At 39.8% G+C, this 24,162-nt stretch overlaps 1 protein-coding gene and 1 long non-coding RNA gene across 7 annotated transcripts in view; one reads left to right on the top strand and one right to left on the bottom strand.

Annotated features, from left to right (window-relative positions):
• GRIK1 (glutamate ionotropic receptor kainate type subunit 1) overlaps positions 1-24,162 on the top strand; it is a 399,715-nt gene that overhangs the window by 172,332 nt on the left and 203,221 nt on the right. The gene's annotated exons all lie outside the window — the stretch shown is intronic.
• On the bottom strand, positions 1,229-17,033 carry LOC134757855 (uncharacterized). Its single transcript, XR_010132397.1, has 5 exons — positions 16,908-17,033; positions 16,063-16,374; positions 6,216-6,395; positions 5,168-5,213; positions 1,229-1,656 (listed from the first exon to the last, which is right to left on the bottom strand). It is a non-coding gene; the product is annotated as an uncharacterized lncRNA (long non-coding RNA).

Here is a 24,162-nt window from a genome sequence, read left to right as displayed (position 1 = left end):
TGTGGTGTGTGCACAGTGCTCAAGTAACTTAGAAAGAAATAAAGGTCTTTGACTTCTTGGCACTATATTAGACTATTCCTCTGTTCTTCTAAGAGCATGTGGCTCTGCCAGAGGCAGGAGCTATAAGAAGGGAGACAGAAATGCAAAGAGGTCATGATCTTTTAAAGGAAATATATTTCACTATTTTTTCTCCATTTGAAAATCATGTTTTATTTCAACCTATTAGATTTATATTTTCAAGTCAATAATAATGTGTAAAATGTCTAAAAGGGCTCGGAATGCATTTTATAAATAGTCTGGGAATTGAAGACTGAAAGCCCTAAGTTTTCTGAATTCACTATTTTAATATCTCTAAGTTCCAGTATCTAGCTTGTTAAAGATAAGGTGAAGTTTATTCACGTTTATAATATATTTAATTTTTGCATCCAAACTATCAAAAGGAAGTTCACAATGCTTTTAATTCTGATGCTTTTGTGAGGAGCAGGTACCTTTCTGATTTCTGCTACTGTGCAGGTATCTAGAAATCACTTATCTTATGATCTTATGATGTGGTTATTTGTTTATGAAGATATAGCCATCAGCATTGATTGTGTGGCTTCACTACTGACCTTGCCTAGGGGGATTTGGACATCAAACTTTGGATTTAAAAATTATTTCTGTGGAGGTTAATTAGCTTTTTGTTAGTGGTGTTTCCTTTGAATGACATTCAGGGGAAATAGGAGAGTCTGAGCTGACACAAAATTTTAGATGACTTTGCAATAGGGAAATTACTTTTTTGTGGATGTGGGTACACTATTGCTGTTAACTAACACTAATTAACTCTGCCTAGAGACAGTCCCAGCATCTGTATGAAATTAGTATGGTTCTGTCCTACAAAATCCACACTGCTAAGGGAGGAAATAAATAAAGGTTTCTGAATATCCGTGGAAAAATAAAGTGTTTTCTGTGGCACTAGTAAACTGAAAGTAGTATTTAATCCTAGATAATGTTTTCACCACCCATGCTTCTGTCCCCATCCTACCAACTTGTGAAAAAATAGGAATCCAAGTGTCTTGTTCTTCCAGTTTCCAGACACCCAATGTGGTCCTCTCAATAAGTCTCTGCATCATCTTCAGTCTCTGACTGAGCTCCCAGCAGTTCCATGTTTTCCCCCGTTCTATCCTCCCTCCAATTATGTTTCTGAATGTGTACACATCTGCTTAAGAAAGCAAAAGAATCTAAAAGTAACTGGTGTCTTTCTTGGAAAATTAACTCATTTATTTAACCAGCATTTTATTCAGTACTTGGATGTGTCCAGGAAATACATGAGCTTTGGAACATCTCTTTCTGAATCAGCAGCTTCCACACTGAGAGAGTATGCCAGAGTGAAACCTAGCAACTGCCAGGAACTAAATTTAAATCAAATTGTGTATAATTTAATCACAAGATTACGTGTTCTATTTCCTCAATTGTATTAACAACAGTCATTCTAAGGCAATGTTTCACTGTCACGGGAGGCTGGAGCCCAGCATGCCCTCCTGTTCCAGTTTCCTTATTCTTGCCTTGGTTTGGGAGCTCGGAATCTCGATCACCTGAAGACCACTCTAGTGGAGCAGCAGGAGCATATTTAGCTCTTGTTCTATCATCAGAGTCAGCCACCCTCCTGGCTCTGATACCCTAAGGACAGGAGAAAGGGAAGGACAAAAGTCAAAAGACAGGACCATGACGTAAACTCTAATACTAACCCCAGCCCACCCACTCCTCAAATAATTTGACCACCATTGGGCAGAGCTGCGATACTCTGAAGGCTTTATGCCTTCTTGTGATGCTTAGTCCCTGTATTAGTCCATTTTCACGTAAAGAATGCCTGAGATGGGGTAATTTATGAAGAAAAGAGGTTTAATGAACTCACAATTTCATATGGCTGGGGAAGCCTCAGGAAACTTACAATCATGGCAGAAGGCAAAGGGGAAGCAGGCATCTTCTTCACAGGGGAGCAGGAAGGAGAATGAACGCTGGAGGAACTACCAAACACTTATAAAACCATTAGATCTTGTGAAAACTCCTGCACTATCATGAGAACGGCATGGGGGAACCACCCCCATGATCCAGTCACTTCCCACCAGATCGCTCCCTCGACACATGGAGATTACAATTCAAGATGAGATTTAGGTGGGGACACAGAGTCAAACCATATCAGTCCCCTTAGCAGACAGAAACATGGCACTACTTTGGAGGAGAAAAGCTGGCTTACTTTCAGAAGGCAAATTTCAAGCTAGAAACCTGGAGGAATGGGAGAAGAATCTGGCTTTACATCGTTTTCTCATTAATCAGAATCTTAGGACTTCAGAAGATAATCTCAGCTGTCTGTGTGACATATCCAGTATTTCATTTCAAGTACTACATTGAACACGTTGACAGGAATTTATTCATTTTGAAATGTAAACAAATGACACCGAAAGAAAATTAGGGCTGGCTGGTTTGATGAGAAAAGCATGACTCTGCAGTCTAAAGGTGACTTTGTAGAGGCTCCCAATTTGAATACAGGGTGGTCCTGTCCTCCTGGTGCTACAGCTCTAGAATTCTTAATGCACAGACAGAAGTTGCCAAAAGTGAGTGAAGAGAAACTCACATATTGTCTTCTTTTCTCTTGTATAATCGAAGAAATGCAAGCATGAGCCCCTGAAACGTTATTTACCTCTTTTCCTATTATAGTTGGAATTCTAGTGAAATTAGAATAGCAATTATCACTTAAATAGCTGTAATAATTGAAGACTAGGATGAATAAGTTGTAAGTGGCCTGCTTACCTTCAAATGTAATTCCTCACAATTTGCAGAATGAGACAGTGAACCTAGTGTTTCTTTTATGATAAATTAATCATTTTAAAAATGAGAGAAAATGCTATGATTTTAAAACTTAGCGTGTCTTATTTTTAAGTTAGTGTTTCAGGTGATCTCAGAATGTTATTCATAATGGCACCTTATGATGATGATGCCCTCCTGGAAAGACATGAAGACGGACATTTAGATCAGTCATTTCCAATGACAGAATATCTGTTAACTAGAGAAATCATGTCCCCTGAACTAGGATAGAGCATTGCATGAAGAAAACTGTGAACATTGAAAATCTCCAAGTTTCAAAAATTGCCTTGTGGAAAAAATACTGTACTGCACAGCTTTACTTTATTTTGTGTGATAGAAACATTTCCTGCCAGGTGCAGTGGCTCATGCCTGTAATCCCAGCACTTGGGAGGCCAAGGCAGGTGGATCACCTGAGGTAGGGAGTTCGAGACCAGCCTGGCCAACAGGGTGAAACCCTGTCTCTACTAAAAATACAAAAAATTAGCCAGGCATGGTAGCAGGTGCCTGTAGTCCCAGCTATCCGGGAGGTTGAGGCAGAGAATTGCTTGAACCTGGGAGGCAGAGGTTGCAGTGAGCTGAGATCACGCCATTTCACTCCAGCCTGGGCAACAAGAGCTAAACTGTGGGAAAAAAAAAAGAAAGAAAGAAAGAGAAAGAAGGAAGGAAGGAAAGAGAGAAAGAAAGAAAGAAAAGAAGAGAAGAACGAAAGAAACATTTTTAAAATTCTAACTGTAATTGTAAAGGCATAAATAGAATCTGATTTAAAAGACTTAATTGAATTTCACACACAGTGAATCCTTGTGAAATATAAGAACTTTTTCTAAAAAATATTTATCTTAATATATAGCATGATTTGCTTTTTTTTCATTTCAGAATTGGTTTTCTTGTTGAAAGTTATACAGTAGTATTCGATCTTTTCTTCAACATATTAATTAGATTTCTACTTAGGCTAAATGGCAGGCCAGTTTTCAGTACCTCAAAGAGAGCAAGGTTATTTTGCTGCATTCACTTTCTGGAACTCTGCTGCACTTGGCCTGTGGTCTTTCTGTCAAGCTGGTTGTGATAGCAAGGGATGCTGAATGCGTTCATGAGTTCGAGAACCTGGGTTCTGAGCTGGAAGTCCACATCAGAGCATGCGCTAAGTGCAAGTGCAATGAGTCAGAAGCTATTGAAAAGGGTCCAAAGTGTGCAGGCAACAGGGGCACTGTGGCTCCTAGGGGCATTTACCAGCTTGGCAAAGTGCTTATCGGGGAAATGAGGAGTTTCTGACAACTTGGGCTAGTCACAGGCTTCATGGTGAAACTTATTATCATCAACAGCAAGCCCACAATAGATTACCGAAGACAGGGTATTGCCCTTGTGATCAGCAAGTATCACACAGGAAAGGTAAATGTTGTTGTAAAACTAAAAAAGCCCACAAAATTTTGGAAATTCCTCCTTTGCAGTCCCCAAACATAATCCCTTGGAATCTGTCTGGAAAGTCTTTTCCATCTGAATTACTAAGAGCCCTTCTAAGAGAAATTTGAATCTTGGCGTTGTATGAGCTGTGAATCACTGACAGACATCTACAGATCTACAGAGGTACAGTTTTCTGTCTGTGCTTATATCTACAGCTTTAACTGTATAAAGTGACTCAATCTAAGCCACTAGCTCTTGAGACGCCTCTGCAAGATCGTGTATAAACAAGACCTACTAGAATTACTCTCAATGACTTTCAAATTCGGTAGCTGTTTTATTGTGGAAAGCTGTTAGAGAGAATTAAAATCTCCGAGGCATCTTCGCATACCACGGTGCCACCCATGGAGTGATGATTGCTCTTAAAGGCTAATTTGATTATGTGCCACCATTAATGGTGAAATGGGAACATTTGAAAACACTGTTAGATTCCAGTACAACAATTTCCCTCCCTACCCCCCAAGCTTACTTGTATTTAAGTTGCAGAAAACATCCAGTGTTTCTTATTTAAAGGTCTGGCACTCTCTTGGCTTATATGTTGGGGCACATGCCTGAGTCACACTTTGTATCTGATGTGCAATGAGGTCCCCTTGGAAACTGCCACCTTTACTCTCTTGCCACTTTGTCTCCACCAATGAGGGTTTCCCAGCCTAGCGCATATACTCTGACAACCAGGCCACAAACAAGAGCATGTTGGAGGTGAAAAGAGGATGAGGCTCTAGAACAGTGTCAGACATTTGCAACACTGTATATGCTTAGAATAGGCAGGCAACATGTTAGGAAGAAACAGGTCAGGCTTTGGAGTCAGAAAAACCGGATTCAAATCTCCCACAGGCCAATCACTTAATTTCTTAGGTCTCAGATTTCTCACCTATAAACAGAAGAACAAATCTTTCTCATAAAGGAAGCTGTAAGAACTGGAACAGAAACAGAATAAAGATTATTATGGACAACCAATAAATGGTAGCAATCTTTATTACTATCATTACAAAAAGGTTTGTACAGCTGCTCAAAATTATGGTTTGGGGCTCATTGAAATTAGAAAATTCTGTAGAGAAAACGTCCTTATTGAGATAGCCTAGGACAAACCAATCTTAGCATCTATCACTGCCTACTTTCCAGGGAGGAGTAGACAGCAGAGGGAAGAGAGATCAGCTTTGTATAATGGACAAATCAAAGACAAACCAGATAGAGCTAACGAAACGCATTCTACCTAAAATTAAACCCAATATTCTATAACTCTCTACTAATGTTACAGTGTCTGCATTGTCTTCCTTTGTTCTGGTTTCTGACTTCTGTTCTCCCTCTCCACATCTTCCTTCCATTCTCTTTCTGATCATGTCTATGCATCTGTCAAGTTTATCTGCTGATAGTATAATCTATGATTCCAAAGACTTAAGAAGGATGTAAATAAATACTGCTGTGCCAGGCACTATATTCACCAGGTGTTTCATATAAATTAGTTTAACTAACCTTAACAAAAACCTTGAAAACATAGCATTAGAAAATAAGGGAACTGGGCAGGGCGTGGTGTCTCACGCCTGTAATCCCAGCACTTTAGGAGGCCGAGGCGGGCGGATCACGAGATCAGGAGCTAACATGGCTAACATGGTGAAACCTCGTCTCTACTAAAAATACAAAAAATTAGCTGGGCGTGGTGGCGGGCACCTGTAGTCCCAGCTACTCGGGAGGCTGAGGCAGGAGAATGGTGTGAACCTGGGAGGCGGAGCTTACAGTGAGCCGAGATTGTGCCACTGCACTCTGGTCTGGGGGACAGAGCAAGACTCGGTTTCAAAAAAAAAAAAAAAGAAAAAGAAAAGAAAAGAAGGGAACTGAAGCTATTTTCCAATTAAGAAGATTTCTGAAGGTCTCACAGAGGGGAGCTTCTGAAGCCAGAAACTTAATCGGGACTTACCTACCTCCTGTGCAGTGCTGGTGCTGAGTGACTCCCTTAGCTGAAACCCCTAAATTAGAGCTCCATGCTTTGTTTTGTTCTGTGTCCTGGTTGTTTCTCTGAGCTCCTTGTGCATCCAGAGACAGCAGATCAAAGGCATCCCTTTTGCTGCATCCTTGATAGCTCTGAGACAGGCTTGAAGAAACTGAAGAGAATGTTGGACTAGAAGAGGGTCCATTATCTCACTAAACGCTCACTAATGACCTAAAAAGAGGCTTTGAGATTGTCCTTTCATAATTTTGCTCACTGTTCTAGGACTATGTAAGCAAATACAGTCTTCTTCAATTGGAAGTAAATTAGTCTAATGATGTTTTGTGGCAATCCCTTCCAACACCATCAAAATAATCTGTTTGTCATGACTTGACCTTATTTTGTTATAATCCCTGTGATATGGTTTGGCTGTGTGCCCACCCAAATCTCGTCTTGAATTGCAACTCCCATAATTCCCATGTGTCGTAGGAGGGACCCAATGGAGGTAATTGAATCATGGGGGCAGGTCTTTCCCGTGCTGTTCTCATGATAGTAAGTCTCATAAGATCTGATGGTTTTATAAAGGGGAGTGCCTCTATACAAGCTCTCTTACCCACCACCATGGAAGACGTGACTTTGCTCCTCATTCACCTTCTGCCATGGTTGTGAGGCCTCCCCATCCATGTGGAACTGTGAGTCCATTAAACCTCTTTTCTTTATAAATTACCCAGTCTCGAGTATGTCTTTATTAACAGCGCAAGAACAGACTAATACACCCTGTGGCAGAGACTTGATGTTATTTCCCAAATCTTAGTTTCTTTTCCTCTTTGGCATGCAATGAGACTATGTTTCACAGCTTTCCTTGCATTTAGGTGGGCATGGATGACTAAATTCTGGCCAATGGAATGTGGCTCCAGTAGCTGAAAGGTGGAAGATCTCTAACATGGAACATGCTACCCCTTCCCACCTTCATGACCTTCACTGTTCTCTGATTAGAGCAAAAGATAAATTTCTATTATCTCAAGCTAAGATCTGAGAAATGCTTGTCATAGATAGCCTATACTGTCTAATGCAATCTATTTCAAGAATATAAAGGAGCGTCCCTCAACTGGGAGTAATTTTGCCAATTAGGGATATGGAAACATCTGGACACACTTAAGATTACAACTGAGGAAGGGGTAGTATTGGCATTAATGGGTAGAGGCCAGGAATGTTGCTGAAAATTCAAAAACATAGGACTGTCTTCCACAGCATAAAATTTTTCAACCCGAAATATTAATGCAGAAGTTGAAAAACCCTGCTTAAAGTTAAGTCCTCTGGGGAAAAAAATGATTATCTGGTACACACTCGATAAGCTCTTGATTGACTGGCTTCTTTGAGAAAGAACTTAAAAAAATAATGCTATCCTCACGCCAACAATCTTTTAAGCAGGTATTTATTAGGAAAAAATGTAGTCATAGAAGTAGTCACTGTTTGTGTTTCAAATTTTCTATATATAGGAAATTGTGCAAGTTAATTAAATTGGCAGATTTAGTAAAACAAACATCTTTTATTCACAGAAGTAGTGTAGTTTAATTAATTGATGCACTTAAATCTGGAGATTGACCATTATAATATTAGCACTATGTGAGAAATATGTATGCTGTTTACCAAAATAGTTAATCTGAGAAGTTGAAGGAAACCTTCTACCCTGATTTTGGAGCTCCTGCTTTGTCTGCAGGGACTTACAATTAGAACAATGTATGTGATGGGAATTGAAATGAGACGACCAATCCCTTTTAAATGCGATATTGGAACAGTCCCTGGTTGGGAAATACGCATTTCAGTCACTGATTTGTATTTCTTTTTTTTAAATTAATTTATTTATTTTTATTTTTTATATTGATGGAGTCTCAATCTTGTTGCCCAGGCTGGAGTGCGATGGTGTGATCTCGGCTCACGGCAACCTCTGCCTCCTAGGTTCAAGCAAGTCTCTTGCCTCAGCCTCCCGAGTAGCTGGGATTACAGGCGCTTGCCACCACACCCAGCTAATTTTTTGTATGTTTTTAGTAGAGATGGAGTTTCACCATGTTGGCCAGGCTGGTCTCCAATTCCTGACCTCAGACGATCCACCCACCTCGGCCTCCCAAAGTGCTGGGATTACAGGCGTGAACCACCGCGCCCGGCCACTGGTTTGTATTTCAAGTGGCAAACTAAAACGAACAAATACAATAGAATTTTCTCGTTTATTTATTTTTATTTTTTTTAAATGTTGTGTTTCATGTCTTTGCTAATCATTTCTAGTAGTTTTGTTTGTTTGTTTGTTTGTTTTGTTTTAATAGTAAGGATTTCCTCTGTCTTGAATGCCAGGAAACAAGTTATTTCCATCCTGGTATTCATTGGATATTTGTAAGATCTTTATTCTTTTGTGGGGTCAGGGAGAGGATGGGCACCCAAGCGTGAACCTGAGAAATTGGTACATGGGTTTTTCTGGAGCTCCTCACTGTAACGTGGCATTGTCCCCAAGGCCAGCTCTTCTTCCATGTGATTTTGCTATTCACACATGCAGCAATTACCATGTGGCATTAGCTGACCGTGCTGGGCGCAGCGTTATTATTGTCATTATTTTTTCTTTTTTGAGTTGGAGTCTCGCTCTGTCGCCCAGGCTGGAGTGCAGTGGCTCCATCTCGGCTCACTGCAAGCTCCGCCTCCCCGGTTCACGCCATTCTCCTGCCTCAGCCTCCCTAGTAGCTGGGACTACAGGCGCCCGCCACTGCACCATACTAATTTTTTGTATTTTTAGTAGAGACGGGGTTTCACCGTGTTAGCCAGGTTGGGCTCGATCTCCTGACCTCGTGATCCGCCCGCCTCGGCCTCCCAAAGTGCTGGGATTACAGGCGTGAGCCACCGCGCCCGGCCCGTTTATTTTAACTATCACATCCTCGTAATAAAAATTTCCCTCAATGTTCTTTGAGGCATCTACTTAAATAACTCAAAAATGTTTTTTGCATTCTTTAAGAGGTTTTTATAAGCCAGACAACCTTAATAACCATGGCCTCAATCACAGACAGTAAAAATACGCTTTGCATTTCTCTTCTAACCCTAACACCTAAGCCAGCTCCTGGTAAAATGTTATCTGAACCTTTTTACTCAATTCATGACAGGTTTTTGGGATATATTCTACTTTCCAGGCACTGAGTTAAATTCTGGAGACCAGACGACCAAGACGTTGTCCCTACACTGACATTTTATCTAATAGTCCTGTTTTCAGATTCCTTGCCCTTAGCTCTTCCTATTTTTTGATTTCTCTCCTGCAGTTCTCATTCCATATCAGAGGGCTCCTGTGGATGCTCCATGCTCTACGGGATTGCACTCTTCCACCTGCCTCCCATCTCTCCATGTAAAGAGGCACCCAAAGGAGCTTCCACTCTACTGACTCTCTGGAGCCATGTTTTGCTGTGGCCGCTATGACTTTACCACATTCCAGGACAAGCAATTTAAACCTCATGCCTCAGATCCCCCACCTGGAGTGTGAGAATGATAGTGGTATTCACCTGTTAGGGTTACCATGAAGATGAAATAAGTGAATGCCTGTTAGTTAACTATTAAGAAGAGTGCCTGGCACATGATAAACGGTGTTCCATGTTGATGTTGATGCTGATGTTCTTACCCCTAAGTTCTCCCTTTCCCTTTTCAGCCAGGGCAATTAATCTGCCTTATGCCTGATTTCCTCAAGGCTAGGCTTTCTAAGTGTAGGATGACCATGCTTCAAATCAATGAATCCATATTAATATACTAACAGGAAAAGACTTGAGAACTTCCAGGCACACTTTCTTTCTCCTCTAGTTTAAAGGAGGTGAGCAGAAGACAAATATTTGTCACTACAATCTGATAGAAATATAGAATTTGTGTATTCAAATATGAACCCTCGAATTTGGATTATACAGAAAATAACATTTTAAGATTCTTACTTGTATTAGTCAGCATTCCATGAAAGAAACATATAACCAGGATAGATAGATAATAGCTAGCTAGGTAGCTAGCTAGATAGATTTAGATATATAGATAGACAGAGTACAAAGAATTGGCCTACATGACTGTGGAGGCTAGATAAGTCTGAAATCGATAGGGCAGGCCATTAAAAAAGAGAGAATGGAGACTCCCAGGCTGAAGCTGATGCTGCAGTCCACAGGGAGAATTTCCTGTCCCCCAGGTAAACCTCTGTTCTACCTTTACATCCTTTCAACTAGTTGAATCAGGCCCACCCAGATTATGGAAAATAATCTGCTTTACTGAAAGTGAACAGATTGCAGATGCTAACAAGGTCTACAAAATAACTTGCCAGCAACACCCAGGTTAGTGCTTAATTGAATGACTGGGTACTGTCACCTGGTCAAGTTGACACATTGAAATGACAATCACACTCCTCTGTGTAAGATGTGTGCTTTTGTATTTATTCCTCACAGAAATCCCAGGGTGAGGATTACTCACCATTTCTTAAGTGAGGAAATTATGCTTTCATGATCTGAAATACTGTGTAACTCAACTAAATAGTAGGAACCAGGATTTGAACACGTGATTATTTGGCTCTAAAACCTGTTTTACATGTATTTTCTATAGGAAGTTTAGTTTTTCCTTCCATATTCTTGATCTCCTGCTTGGGACCTCAGTCTTTGTAGGCATGACGCATATGTGTAAGCATCGATCTCCAAGTACATAAAGCCACCCACACATGAGTTATTTTGGACTTTCCTATTCTTGTATTTATTTATTTTTCTGTTTAACTTCATTAGTATGGAAAAATCCAAGTTCACTAACTGCATTTGTTCCAGCTGTAATCTGTCTTCGTTGCTGATTGGTATTTTACTATGCAGGAGAGGTTAGAATATTTTACTATGCAGAGTAATTTACACGCAGAGTTGTCACCGTATCAAAGCCAAGTTTCAAACACCCAAGACTGGTCTGCATACTGCAGTTTTGGTAAAGAGTCTCCCTGCCTAGTAAAGGTACCTAACTTTGAAGGATTTTTCTCCTTAGGAAAAAGGATCCCAATACCTCTTACTGGTTCATAGAGATTTCCGTATGTTCAGATCCAGGTAGGTTTTGCTCAACGTACATATGATCTACATAACTATATATTATATACATATATATTACACAAGGGCACAGAACATCCAATAATCCAATTGCACACACCATTACCTCTTCTGAGGCACACAGACTTTTCCCTTAGATCTTCATACTGTTTACCTAAAAATATTTCATACACCTGTACATGAAATCAAAGACTGCTTTCTTTAATAAAGCAAAGGGATGATTTTAAAGGTAACTTTTAAAAATAGCCTGCCAATATCTGCTTTTATACTCTAGAACAGAGTGAGTGATTTGTTTTCTGTTTCTTGTTCCCATTTCTCTTTCTTGCCCTAAAGAGAGTTGGTAAAATTTTCTGTGGTTTCACAGGGACAATTTTATGGTAGCTAACAGTAATATGAAGCCCATCTATGCCAGAGGGCTTTGCTACACTGGCCCCATCTACGGAGAGTCCAACATTGATTCCGTCACAGGCTTCTGTCTTGAGCATCCAATTTGTCTCCAAGATATTTCAGTGTGTGGAGAGTTAAGATGTTTTCTTGACAGGCAGCCAAGGAAGCCAAGTATGTGATTCATTTTCCTAGAGAGAAAAAGAAAATCTTCCCATTAATTACCTCTTACCTATTTGTATAATGCAGATGAAGGGTTTGTTTCTCAATCAAATTATATTTTATTATACATGAAGAAGAGAATATCCTTTGTTTCATTGCGCTAGATAATTTATTTTATAAAATTGTTATTAACTATTAATAATTGTTATTACACAGTGGGCCAATATTCTTTTCCACTAAACATGGATGAAGTAAGACAGCTTGCAAACTCAAAACACACACACATGCATGCACTCACCAGAAAAAGAGCTCTTGCCTCTGGCATGTTATCATCTGACAAGAGCATAGGGTGCTGTGCATATTATTTTTCAGGCTCTCCAAATAGGAACTAGAGCAGCCTGTCATATCAAATCTGAACTTGTCCAGCATTTCTAAGCAGAGTCCTTCACTCCCACCTTCTCCAGTCATTTAAGAAATCTCCTTTCCTGGTACCATTCAATAGCAGATGCATTACTTATATATACTTTTTATTTTTTTGGAGGCAGGGCCTCACTCTGTCATCCAAAGTTGGAGTGCAGTGGCACGATCCTAGTTCACTGTAGCCTTGAACTCCTGGGCTCAAGGAATCTTCCTGCCTCGGCCTCCCAAGAAGCTGGCACTACAGGCACATGCCACCACACTCACTAATTTTTTATTTTTTTAATTGTTTTTTGTAGAGATATGAGTCTCACTATGTTACTCAGGCTGGTCTCAAACTCCTGGCCTCCAGTGATCCTCCCACCTCAGACTCTCAAAGTACTGATATTACAGGTGTGAGCCACTGTGCCTGGCCATATTTTTTCTTTGAATTTACTTTGTACAATACTGTTAAGCTCCTTTTTCTGGCCATTTGGTCTCATCCAAGAAATAGTAAGCTTCTTGCAAAGAAGAAGCAGACTTTCTCTTTTGAGAATTTTCACACATCCTTCATGCTCACAGCATATAACCAAAGAATACAATTTTTTGTAGGACCTCAACAAAATTAAGTTCCTTGTTCTTATAGTTAAATTAGGGGGAAAGTGACTGAACAGGAAAGCTACTGTTAAGGATATAATTCCTGGACCAAGTGCTTAGACACATACTAATGAAAGCAAGTCCCAGCCCATTCTAGCTCTGACCTTATCTCATGGAAGTTACCAAATCACTATCTACAGAAACATTAAAAGTCCAAGGAGATCAAAAGTATATAAGAGCTGTTTCGGAAAAACCAGCATGTTCTTGAACCATAGGGAAACTTTGGAGACATCATGAATTTCTCAGAAGAGCCCTAGCTCTAGAGACTATTATCTCTCGCTAGTACTAAAAAGGCTTAGCATTTTAATTCAGATTTTCTATACTAAGACAACATATGCTAACCATATTTGGAAGCAATTAAAATGGTGACACCCACTGCCATGCGCACATGTCCTCATTAACTTTGTGAAAGTGTTACAGGCAGGTAGGAAAGACAGCTAGCGTCTCGAAAGAAAACCCCCATAAGTGGAATTGGAATGGCAAATAATGGGAACAATCATAATGCAAATGTACATTAAAAGGTCATTAACAAACTGGTCAGATTACTTGCAACCTATGTAAAAATCAGATGCACCAGTACCCACCAGGACATATGCAGATTCCCTCCCATTGTAGTAAAAACCATCTTGAGTGTAACAGATTGACTGGGTGTGTCAGGCTGAGAGGCATTAGCAGAGCTGCTGTGTGCATGGAAGAAATAAAGAAGGACTTATGGAGCATGCAATTGCAAGTTCTCCCTGGGCCCAGGACTATATCATTAAGAGATGGCTCCATAATAACATACGCTCACTCCCCATTCCCATCCACAGAAATAAAGTCATGGTAAACCTTTAGCAGCAAGAGCAACCTTGAAGGGGAAAAGTGGACCAAGAGGCAGCTAAAGGAAGGTGATCTGGAAAAAAGGTCCAGTGCCACCATTATTACCAGATGAAAGGGAGGTAAGCTAAGGACAGAAATGTGCAAAAGGCTGCAGTAGGGGTGGTGTGAGGCAGCTTTCTTGCCAACTAATCTTATTTAAAACCTATCTATCTTATTTGATATATCTTATTAGGTATATCTAATAAGATATACCAAATATAATCAAATGTTGTATCTGTCAGGCCTCTGAGCCCAAGCTAAGCCATCCTATCCCCTGTGACCTGCACGTACACATCCAGATGGCCTGAAGTAACTGAAGAATCACAAAAGAAGTGAAAATGGCTGGTCCATGCCTTAGCTGATGACACTACCTTGTGAAATTCCTTCTCCTGGCTCATCCTGGCTCAAAATGTCCCCCACTGAGCACCTTGTGACCCCTGTCCCTGCCTGCCAGCGAACAACCCCCTTTGACTGTAATTTTCCACTATCCACCCAAATCTTATAAAATGGCCCCACTCCTATCTCCCTTCGCTGACTCTCTTTTCGGACTCAGTCCGCCTGCACCCAGGTGATTAAAAAGCTTTATTGCTCACACAAAGCCTGTTTGGTGGTCTCTTCACACGGATGAGAGTGAAAATATCAAACCTATCTTATTAGATACATCAATTTGATATCTAATAATATGTCAAACCTCTCTTATTTGATATATCAGTATCACAGGTTTTCTTTTTTCTTCTGAGAATCTATAAGAGAGCCTGACTCTGCAACAGTCTCCAAATTTTGCTTCTCTCATTCTTCTCTCTCCTTCTGTCTCTCTATTGACCCTCATCAGAAAATCAAGGAGAGATTGGACCATACTGCTTGGCGTCCTACCTTTACAAGAAAATCTGCCTCAGCAATCAGTAGTTCAAGACAAATGTGGTGCCACATTTTGTCTATACACCCCTGCTAGGTCCCCAAATGTCAGCGTGATTCTGAGTCTCACATCTTTGTAGTTCCAGGTAAAATTGCTACATCTTTTCTCCCTACCAGATGCCTCCTGTCGTCACTGTTGACCCAGAGCTCTGGCTCAGGGTGATGTTTCTACCCTGTGGTTGGCTTGTCTTTCCTTTAGAATGCATCCAGAGTTGGAGTTGGCAAATGTAGAGTAGGTACATATTCAGAAAGAAAGCAAGACAGCAAGGAAGGAAGGAATAAAGGAATGAGGGAGGGAGGGAGGAAGGGAAGGAAGGGAGGGAGAGAAGGAAGGGAGAGAAGGAACTAAAAATAGGGTGACTAGTTTAGGTATGGTTGTACATATTTTAATTGCCGCAAAAAGATGCTTCCCTCTCCCCAATTAATTCTTCTACCCTGATTCCTCATTGTATATGAAATGCCATCATTAAAAAAATAGTTTGTTGGTTCTTATCCCTACAACTAATACTACTAATACTCTTCTATAACAACTACTACTAACATTCATGAAATATATAAATAAATAAAAATAAATAGTAAAAATAATAAAGACTTCACAATTTAGATTATGTACTTTTGATATTAAATAGAAATTTACACTTTTCATAAACAGACTGTCTTTTTAACTTCATTGCAATATGCGGACTAGGTTTTATTATACAGATGAGAAATTGAGACTCAGAGGAGTTAAATAATTTAATGAAATTCACACAGATAATAAATTTTATAGTTGAAATATATAAGCAGTTCTTCTGACTTTAAAATATGATCCTTCCCACCCCCATATATCAAGTTGCATGTTTTTGCTTGCTGCCTTTTAAAAAGTAGAAATAATCCTCGGTCAAGTGCTGCACATGAATTCACATTAAAGTGTCTGCACTCTTCTGCTGATAAAGACCCAAATGTGGCAGAAATGGTACAGAATAGGAGGCAGCTTGGGATTTGGCAGTCTTGTGAAGATTCAGCCATGGCTATAAACAAAGGTATGTGGAATCCAATGGGAGCCTTCTTAACTACCACATCCCAAAGAAGTTACAGAGAGCTCAAGCCCTTCAGCCCATTTCACAGATGGAGATGCTGAGGCCAAGGCTGTTAGACATGTCCACTATGCTACGTTAGATCGGTGACAAAGCTGATTCTCCTGACTTCCAGTCTAGTGAGCTTTCTATCATCCAGTCCTGTCCCTATGTGATCAGCTGCATAAATTCTGAGTAAAACAACTGACTATATTGTTCAATATCCACTATAACATGCACCTTGCTCATCAGAAAGTTAAGGCTAACTTTTTCCCCAACAGGAAAGTCAGAAACAAATCATTTTTAGTAATAATGAAGCTCTGTTAGAAGTACCACTCACCTTAGAAATATGTTTAGGAATTATTAATATACTCTCAGCATTCTGATTTTCCTGGCTTTCTGAAGCTAAGATGTTGCAGGAGAGCCTTCGTGGCTTTGATCACAGGCAATCAAAGAGGACTTTGTGTAGCTTCCAGGGACACGCTGTTGCTAGAAAAGTCGGAGCTCTGCTATGCAAAAGAAACTGCTACAGAAATCCCCTTCATTCTTAACTCCAGATCGAATTAGGATCAGAAGGCTCTTGTTCGCTGCCCAGGAGTCTGTGGTTTTAATTTTCTTATCTGCATTTTTCTTTCCTGCCCATTCCAGGTAGCTGTCACAAAACATATGAAAAGGGTGTTAATTTGTTGATCGTTCTTTGCTGCTTCTCACTTTCATGTTTACAGCAAGGAGAAGAGCAATTGTTTCTACCAGTTGCTTTAGTGTTTTGAGTTCTCATGTGTGTAATAACTATCTTGGTAGGCCCAGAACGCACAATCTCATCCAATTTTGAAATTTGGATTTTATGCCAGATGGATTATTTTAGTACGGATTACAAATGCTTATACTATTCTGCCTAGCAGAGTTTGGGTCATAAAAATCATTAAATGTAAAACATTGCACAGAGTTGCCCAAATTGTCATGTCTCTGGCCAAATTTGTGGAAATAAAAGGAGCCATGCATTTGGGTTATTTCTACAGTTTGGAAACTTTGGCTCTTATCTTCTCTTAAGCTACTCAGGAAATTTCCAGACTCTAAAATCTGAGAGGAATGGTTCACACAGACAAAGGTGGTCCAGAATGGAGACTTTCCTGATGCCAAGGATGGCAGGACCCGTGGGTGTCCACTTCATCCCTGTGATCCTACCTCTTGAGAGGCTTTACTGATGACCTTGGCTTCCTCTTTGATGAACCTTTTGGTGGCTGAGCCTCTTGAAACTGACTTGGACAAGCTTGGACAAACAACCTTCTTTTGAATCAACAGAGTGTAACTAAAATACCGTTGGAAAATTCAAACAATACTCTGATTAATGCCAGGGAGAAACAATACGTAAATAAACCCAAGAACTTAAATGAATACTTAAGAAACATACACCTTGCTTTCACAGTGTTAGCTGGAACTCAGGAAAGGGGTGTTGGAAAAAGTGGAGGTGGCATGTCTCTTTTATTTTATTGTTTAAGATGAAAGGGGATTAAGCATGTTTAAATTCTAAGGGAGAAAAAGTTTGCTGTAAGTTGTGACTTTAAAAAGACTGACATTAAATCACAGAATATTTCTTCAGTGGGCTACTGAAATTTATGTCTGTAATCACTACTCATGCTTTCTATTCTTTTTTCTTTGAGACGGAGTCATGCTCTGTCGCCAGGCTGGAGTGCAGTGGTGCAATCTCTGCTCACTGCCAGCTTTGCCTCCCAGGTTCAAGCAATTCTCCTGCCTCAGCCTCCCGAGTAGCTGGAACTACAGGCACGTGCCACCACGCCCAGCTAATTTTTGTATTTTTAGTAGAGACGGGGTTTCACCATATTGGCCAGGATGGTCTCAATCTCCTGACCTTGTGATCCACCCGCCTCAGCCTACCAAAGTGCTGGGATTATAGGTGTGAGCCACCCCGCCTGGCCCATGCTTTCTATTCTTTCTTCAACAAACTGATACTATCTTTCTTCAACATACTGATACTTTCTGCCTTCGCCTCTTCTCAGGGTCTGCCTTGTTTACCTTAACCCATACAGGAAGCCAGATCACAATTGGAGATTTCCTTCCTGATCATGTAAAGAGAACACAACAAGGATTTGGGAGATTAATCTGATGTGTAAGAGCTAGACACATCCTACTCAAAAGGATGCTCTTACTCCCTAGCCAGGACCATGCATAAATGGCATGCCCATATTGCTCTGAGACTTTCTTTTCCCTTATCTTCCCATGGCTGTGCAGACATCAGTTGAGACTATATTCTTTCTTAGTACTGTAATACATTCAGGCGGGTTACAATCAAGTCTTGCAGTCCTGGGAGCTCTTTTGTCTATTTAAGGTAACTGTGATTCTCTACTTTTATTTATTATTTGTTTGGCTCATAGTTTAGCTCGCGGGGAACAATTTTATTTTCATTATTCCTAAGTTCTTGGGAGACACCTTATGGTATCCAACAAAGGCTAACAACACCATGCAGCAGTGCAAATTCACTCTAAGTAAACCGATGAAAAATGGACCTTTAATCTGATTGAGGTGTAGAAAATGGCTACCTGAAAGTGATACTTTTTCCTTTTGATTATTTTGTATGGCAGTACCTTGAAGTAGGGAAAAAATATTTTCTTTTTCTCTGTGTGTAAAAATCACCAAAAGTTACTTTGAACATCAAAAGAACACCACTTTAAATTGCTTTTCTGGTTGTTCCCTTCAATTGGCAATTCTCTGGTTTATATTTGTGTGTCATCTCTTTTAATGTCCTCTCTAAACCTGTTGCTCAAAGATTCATTAAAATTGATAACACCCTACTTCAGATCAGCCAAGTCCTTTCACTTGAACTTTTTCTCATAGTCACTTTACAATTACAATCATTGAGTAAAATCTTAACTCTCTTGAGTGAGCATTTATGATTTTCTGAATTAGCCGGAACTATATCAATACATTTGTTAGTGTGCACATGTGTGTAGACAGAGAAAATGAGAGAGAAAGAAACAGACCACTGAAGGAAGGTTATCCTCTGTATTTTATTCCCACAGATCTTTGTTCAAATTGTGATTAAATCACTCATCAGATCATGCAATGATGTCACTATCTGTATTTGTTCTTGCCCTTACACTGTTTTATCCAGCTTTGTGTTTCAAGGGCTTGGCACATAGGCAGAAATTTCAAAGGTGTTTAACAAATGTTTGATAAAGTAATTAATTTCAAATCAGGGCCCAAGTGTGGTACCCAATCCATATTCTAGTGTAGAGAGATGTTAAAATTAACCATGCAACCTAACAGTCAGCACGCAGAAGTGCAAAATAGTTCCAAGAATTTTGCTATGTGTAGCTCTTCTCTTTTCTCGATTTTTTTTTTTTTTTTTTTTTGAGATGGAGTCTCGCTCTGTCACCCAGGCTGGAGTGCGGTGGTGCGATCTTGGCTCACTGCAAGCTCCGCCTCCCAGGTTCATGCCATTCACCTGCCTCAGCCTCCCGAGTAGCTCGGACTACAGGCGCCCGTCACCACACCTGGCTAATTTTTTTGCATTTTTAGTAGAGAAGGGGTTTCACTGTGTTAGCCAGGATGGTCTCGATCTCCTGACCTCGTGATCCCCCCGCCTTGGCCTCCCAAAGTGCTGAGATAACAGGCATGAGCCACCACGCCCGGCCTCTCTTTTCTCAATGTTAAGAAATACAAAGTTTAAAAATGTTGCTTTGATTGGCTAATTTACCATACAATATTTCATGTTTCATGGACCCACTTTTCATTTCATAACTGTCAAGGACGCACAAAATACCAGATTCAGGCTAAATGCCAGGAATTAAAGTCAGAACAAGTTTGAAATGAAAATAATAATAATAATTGGTAAGTAACCAGGCAGCATGACATAAGTATTCATTGAGGGAATCAGAGGCCCTGGATTTTAACCCCGTACTTTTTCTACCTGTGGGATCTAAGTCAAGTGTATTAGTTGTCTATTGCTAACAACCTATTGCTAAGTTATCTATCAGTTACCCAAAGTTATCTGCCTTTTGTCCAAAATGCGGCAGCTTAATACAACACAAATTTATTATCTCACAGTTTCTGAGTGAGGAATCTGGGCATAGCTTAACTGAGCCCTCTTTCTCGATGTCTCTCACAAAGCCATAATCATACACAAGAGTAATGTCTCATCTGCAGTTTCAACAGCAGAGGCATCTACTTCTGAGTTTACTTGTGCAGTTGTTGACCGTATTCAAGTCTTGAGGATTGTTGGACTGAGGATCTCGGTTGCAGTTAGCCAGAGGGCACCCCCAGTCCCTTGCCATATGAGCCTTTCCAACATACTCTTTTGTTTTATCAAAGGGTACAAGCTCAGAAAGCATTAGAGAGACTCTGCCACCAAGATACATGTCACAGTCCTCTATAATCAAATCACAGAAGTGACATTTAACCACTTTCTCTGTATTCTGTGGTCTAGGAGAAAGTTACTAACCCCACTATCAAGGGAAGGGGACTACACAAGACTGTGAATGCCAGAAGGTGGGGATCATTGGAGGCCACCCTAAAGACTGCCCGTCACAACAAGCGACTACGTTTCTCTAAGCCAACTTTCCTCTTCTGTAAAATACAGGTCAAAATGTCTCCTACCTCCTGGGATTGATGTGGAAATCAAATAGTACATTTAAGCCCTGAGCATATAGTGAGTGCTCAGTAAATGTTAGTCATCATTAGGTAATTACAACACACCACAAAATGTCCTATGCTGTCCTTATCCCAAGGACTATAGGAGTACATGGAAAGAACAGATAACAAGATCTTGAAAAATATAGACCAAATTTTCAGAACAAGTGAAGTCTATCCTGAGACCTGAATGAAGGAGAGCTGTAATCAGATGAAGAATAAGAAGCAAGACAATAGAATTCCAGGGAGGAAAAAAAAAAAAAACCCAGCCGAGAGAGAGCAGTAGTGCCAGCTAGCTTGACAACTAGGAAGGATTTCTTGCCCCCTCTCCTCAGAATATCTGCTTTGAAAAGTGGAACACAGACAGAAGTGATGTCAGAGGTGTGCAAATGTGCACATGCACGCGTCAAGTCCACCACAAGGACACATGGTACACAGGACTCCACCCGATGGAAGTCGGTTGGCCTTTAATAAATACAGAAATCTCTACGGAGTGGGAAAGAGGAGGATGAAAGTGGGAAAAGGAGTCAGAATTGTCATCTCTAGATGAAAAAGTTTTCTAAGTTTCCAGGGATGCCTCCTCTGGGAGTGAGATGCCACCTGGCTCCCAGCTCCTCTCAACGAGTAGTTCCCTGGACCAGGGAGAGGCAGACCCCCAGAAGAACTCCCTTGGCTCATCCATCCTCAAGAATTTTATTTTTATAACTTATAACTTATGTACACGAATTTCTATTTTTTTAACTTGTATTTTAAGTTCAGGGGTACAAGTGCAGGTTGATTACACAGGTAAACTTGTGTCATGGGGGTTTGTTGTACAGATTATTTCATCACCCAGGTGGTAAGCCTAGTACCCACTAGTTATTTTTCTTGATCTTCTCCCTTCTACCACCCTCTGTCCGGTGAAAGGTCCCAGTGTGTGTTATTCCTCAAGAATTTTATGACACCGTTTAAATTTCCCAATTCTAACACTGGCCAAATTTGATATTAGCCTGAAATTCATTTCATAGCTTCCATATTTTGAGGTAATTATATTAATTTTCACTTGATTTATGTTTTCCTTTGAATCACTGATACATTTAGATTGCTCAAAATAAAACAAAATATTATTTCTTTTTTATATATATTTTTTTCTGAGATGGAGTCTCACTCTATCACCCATGCTAGAGTGCAGTGGCTCCATCTCAGCTCACTGCAACCTTTGCCTCCTGGGTTCAAGCGATTCTCCTGCCTCAGCCTCCAGAGTAGCTAGGACTACAGGTGCATGCTACCACGCCCAGCTAATCTTGTATTTTTAGCAGAGACGGAGTTTCACTATGTTGGCCAGGCTAGTCTTGAACTCCTAACCTCAGGTGATCCACCTGCCTAGGCCTCCCAAAGTGCTGGGATTACAGGAGTGAGCCACCGTGCCCAGCCTAAATATTATTTTAAAGTACACGCTGAAGAGCCACTTTCCCACTCCCATGTCTGTCCACCCTCTTCCAAAGCATAAACAGTAACCACTTTAACTTCTCTCCAACTTTTTTCTCTGATTTTCTCCCAACATTTTATTTTGAAATTTTTTAAAGCATGAGAAAAGTTGCAAGAATTCTATAAATACCCATATGCCCTTCAGTGAGTCATCACTTCATACCATTCTGCCACATTTGCTTCATCTCGCTCTGTATGTATACATTTACATATATTTATTTGGGAGTTAGGTACAGAAATTCTGACACTTTACCCCTATGATTGAATCCTCCTAAAGAAACATGCAGTAATATCTAAGAACACCTTGAAAAAAAAAAAAGAGGTGGGGAAGGGACTAGCCCCATCCAGCGCGAAACCATCCTGTAAAGGCTCTATAATTAAAACAGTGATACTAGAGCATACCTAGACAGACATACCAGAGAAACAGCATAGAATACGCAGAAACAGACTCAAGCCTGTTTGTGGAAATTTAGAAGCAATTAAGGTGCCATCTCAAAGCAATGAGAAAAAAATGTTCTTTTTAATAAATGGTGTGGAGGAAACTGGATAGCTATTTGGAAAAATGTAACCTCAGATTCACTATGTTCATAAAATACACTCCAAATGTGCAAAACATGAAACCATACAAGTACTAGAAGAAACCGTGAGTAAATTTCTTTGGAATCTAAGTTTAAGAAAATCCAGGTACAATTTCAAAAACTGATAAATTTGACTGTATACATGATTTTAAAACATCACATGCCAAAAAATAAAATGTGTACAAGAAATTCATCCATGAAACCACTTTTAGTCCATATGTTTACTGAACCATGCAGTGAGGTTTATTATTCAGCATCAATTAATGTTCCATGAGTTCAGACGGAGCTAGGCTCTTTTCTCTGAGATTGCCTTTAAAGATGGGTTGAGTGACTCAGTAATATACAATGTTGTTCTGAGTCCAGGAAATGGATGTTGTACTTGAAGGATCTGCTCACTTTGTCTCCAATCCAAGTATTTAACATCCTTCTATGTTTGTGTGGTTCTCTCTCTTTCTACTTAATTTTGCATTTAATGTATTTCTAATAAAAACATGAGACTCAATTAAAGACACTCAGTTTGAGTTTGGAAGCATCAGAAGACAGAAATGCTTTTTTTTCTGATTCCTTTTGAACAACAGAAATAAATTGAACTCAATCATGTTTGCATGAATGATTCTATTTTTGTTTAAGGAAATCTTGCATCCAAAGACTTTGCAGAATTAGATAAATTTCTTGTCAGAGTTTTGCTAACTAATTTATTTTTATTTGAAGGCATATGGTTAAGTCTTTCCTTGACAAAATACCATGAAATTAATTTTTATGTATCACTGTAAATGAGGCCATTGTAACTTCTCCATGATTAAATATTCACAAACATCACCCAGAGCTTTCAAAAGGACTCTGTTTCCTTCTCACAGCAAAGGCCTGGCAAGTAACAACAGTCCATTTCCTAGTGATGGGTAAATGCAAGAAAATATGTAAAGATCCAAGAATTTGTCAAATGAAACAACGGCAATCAATTTTCTACCACTCTACCTGTGGAAACATGTAAAGTCCCCAATGAGATTTTACACTATAAACATAACTGTTGGATAACTTAAAATATGACAGTTTAATAAAAATGGTCATGTTCCAACAGATCATTCAACCATCAAGCTCTGAAACCTTCTATATATAAATTCATATATCAAGATGTATCCTTCAAGAAATATGTGTCTTCTAGTAGGAATGTAGTCTGTTGAAATTTAAATAAGTTATTTTTTATCAATATCATTTTGAAATGGTTCTAGAATTCCAAAGGTAGAAATAGGAAAGTCTGTTTTCTTTATTGCAATTTTAAAAAATATGCTTCTTGGCTGATAAGATACTAAATGGCAGCTACATTCACAATGATTTCAGAAATGCCCCCCACCATCACCCACTTTTACTCACAGTTTGTTCCCTTTTAAAATGTGACGATTGCTGTTTTGCAGTGACAAAAAAAAAGTATTGATGTTCTAATAAAAAAACATAAATTAACCTGTCAATGATTGAACATCATTAAAAGAGCTGATCAATATAATAAAAATCAGGTCTCCAGTTTCAAGTCATGGCCTGAGAAAGCCATTTAATGTCTTAGGAACTCAATTGCCTACATTGTGGAGAGCAAAGTTTTAAAAGGTTGCAAATTGTCTTAAGGGCAAGAAAAGCACCAGAAAGGATAGTTTAGAGGAACATTGAGTACGCCTTCCAAGAAGGCCCTGGCAAAGGGGCAATGGAAGAGACTGGGATTAACCAGGTGTCTGAGGATTGAGTACACATCGCCCTGG

Source organism: Gorilla gorilla, chromosome 22 (genome assembly GCF_029281585.2).
Source record: "Gorilla gorilla gorilla isolate KB3781 chromosome 22, NHGRI_mGorGor1-v2.1_pri, whole genome shotgun sequence".
NCBI lineage: Eukaryota > Metazoa > Chordata > Mammalia > Primates > Hominidae > Gorilla > Gorilla gorilla.
The sequence above is the reverse complement of the archived record's forward strand: the minus strand, read 5'-3'. Positions and strand labels throughout refer to the sequence as shown.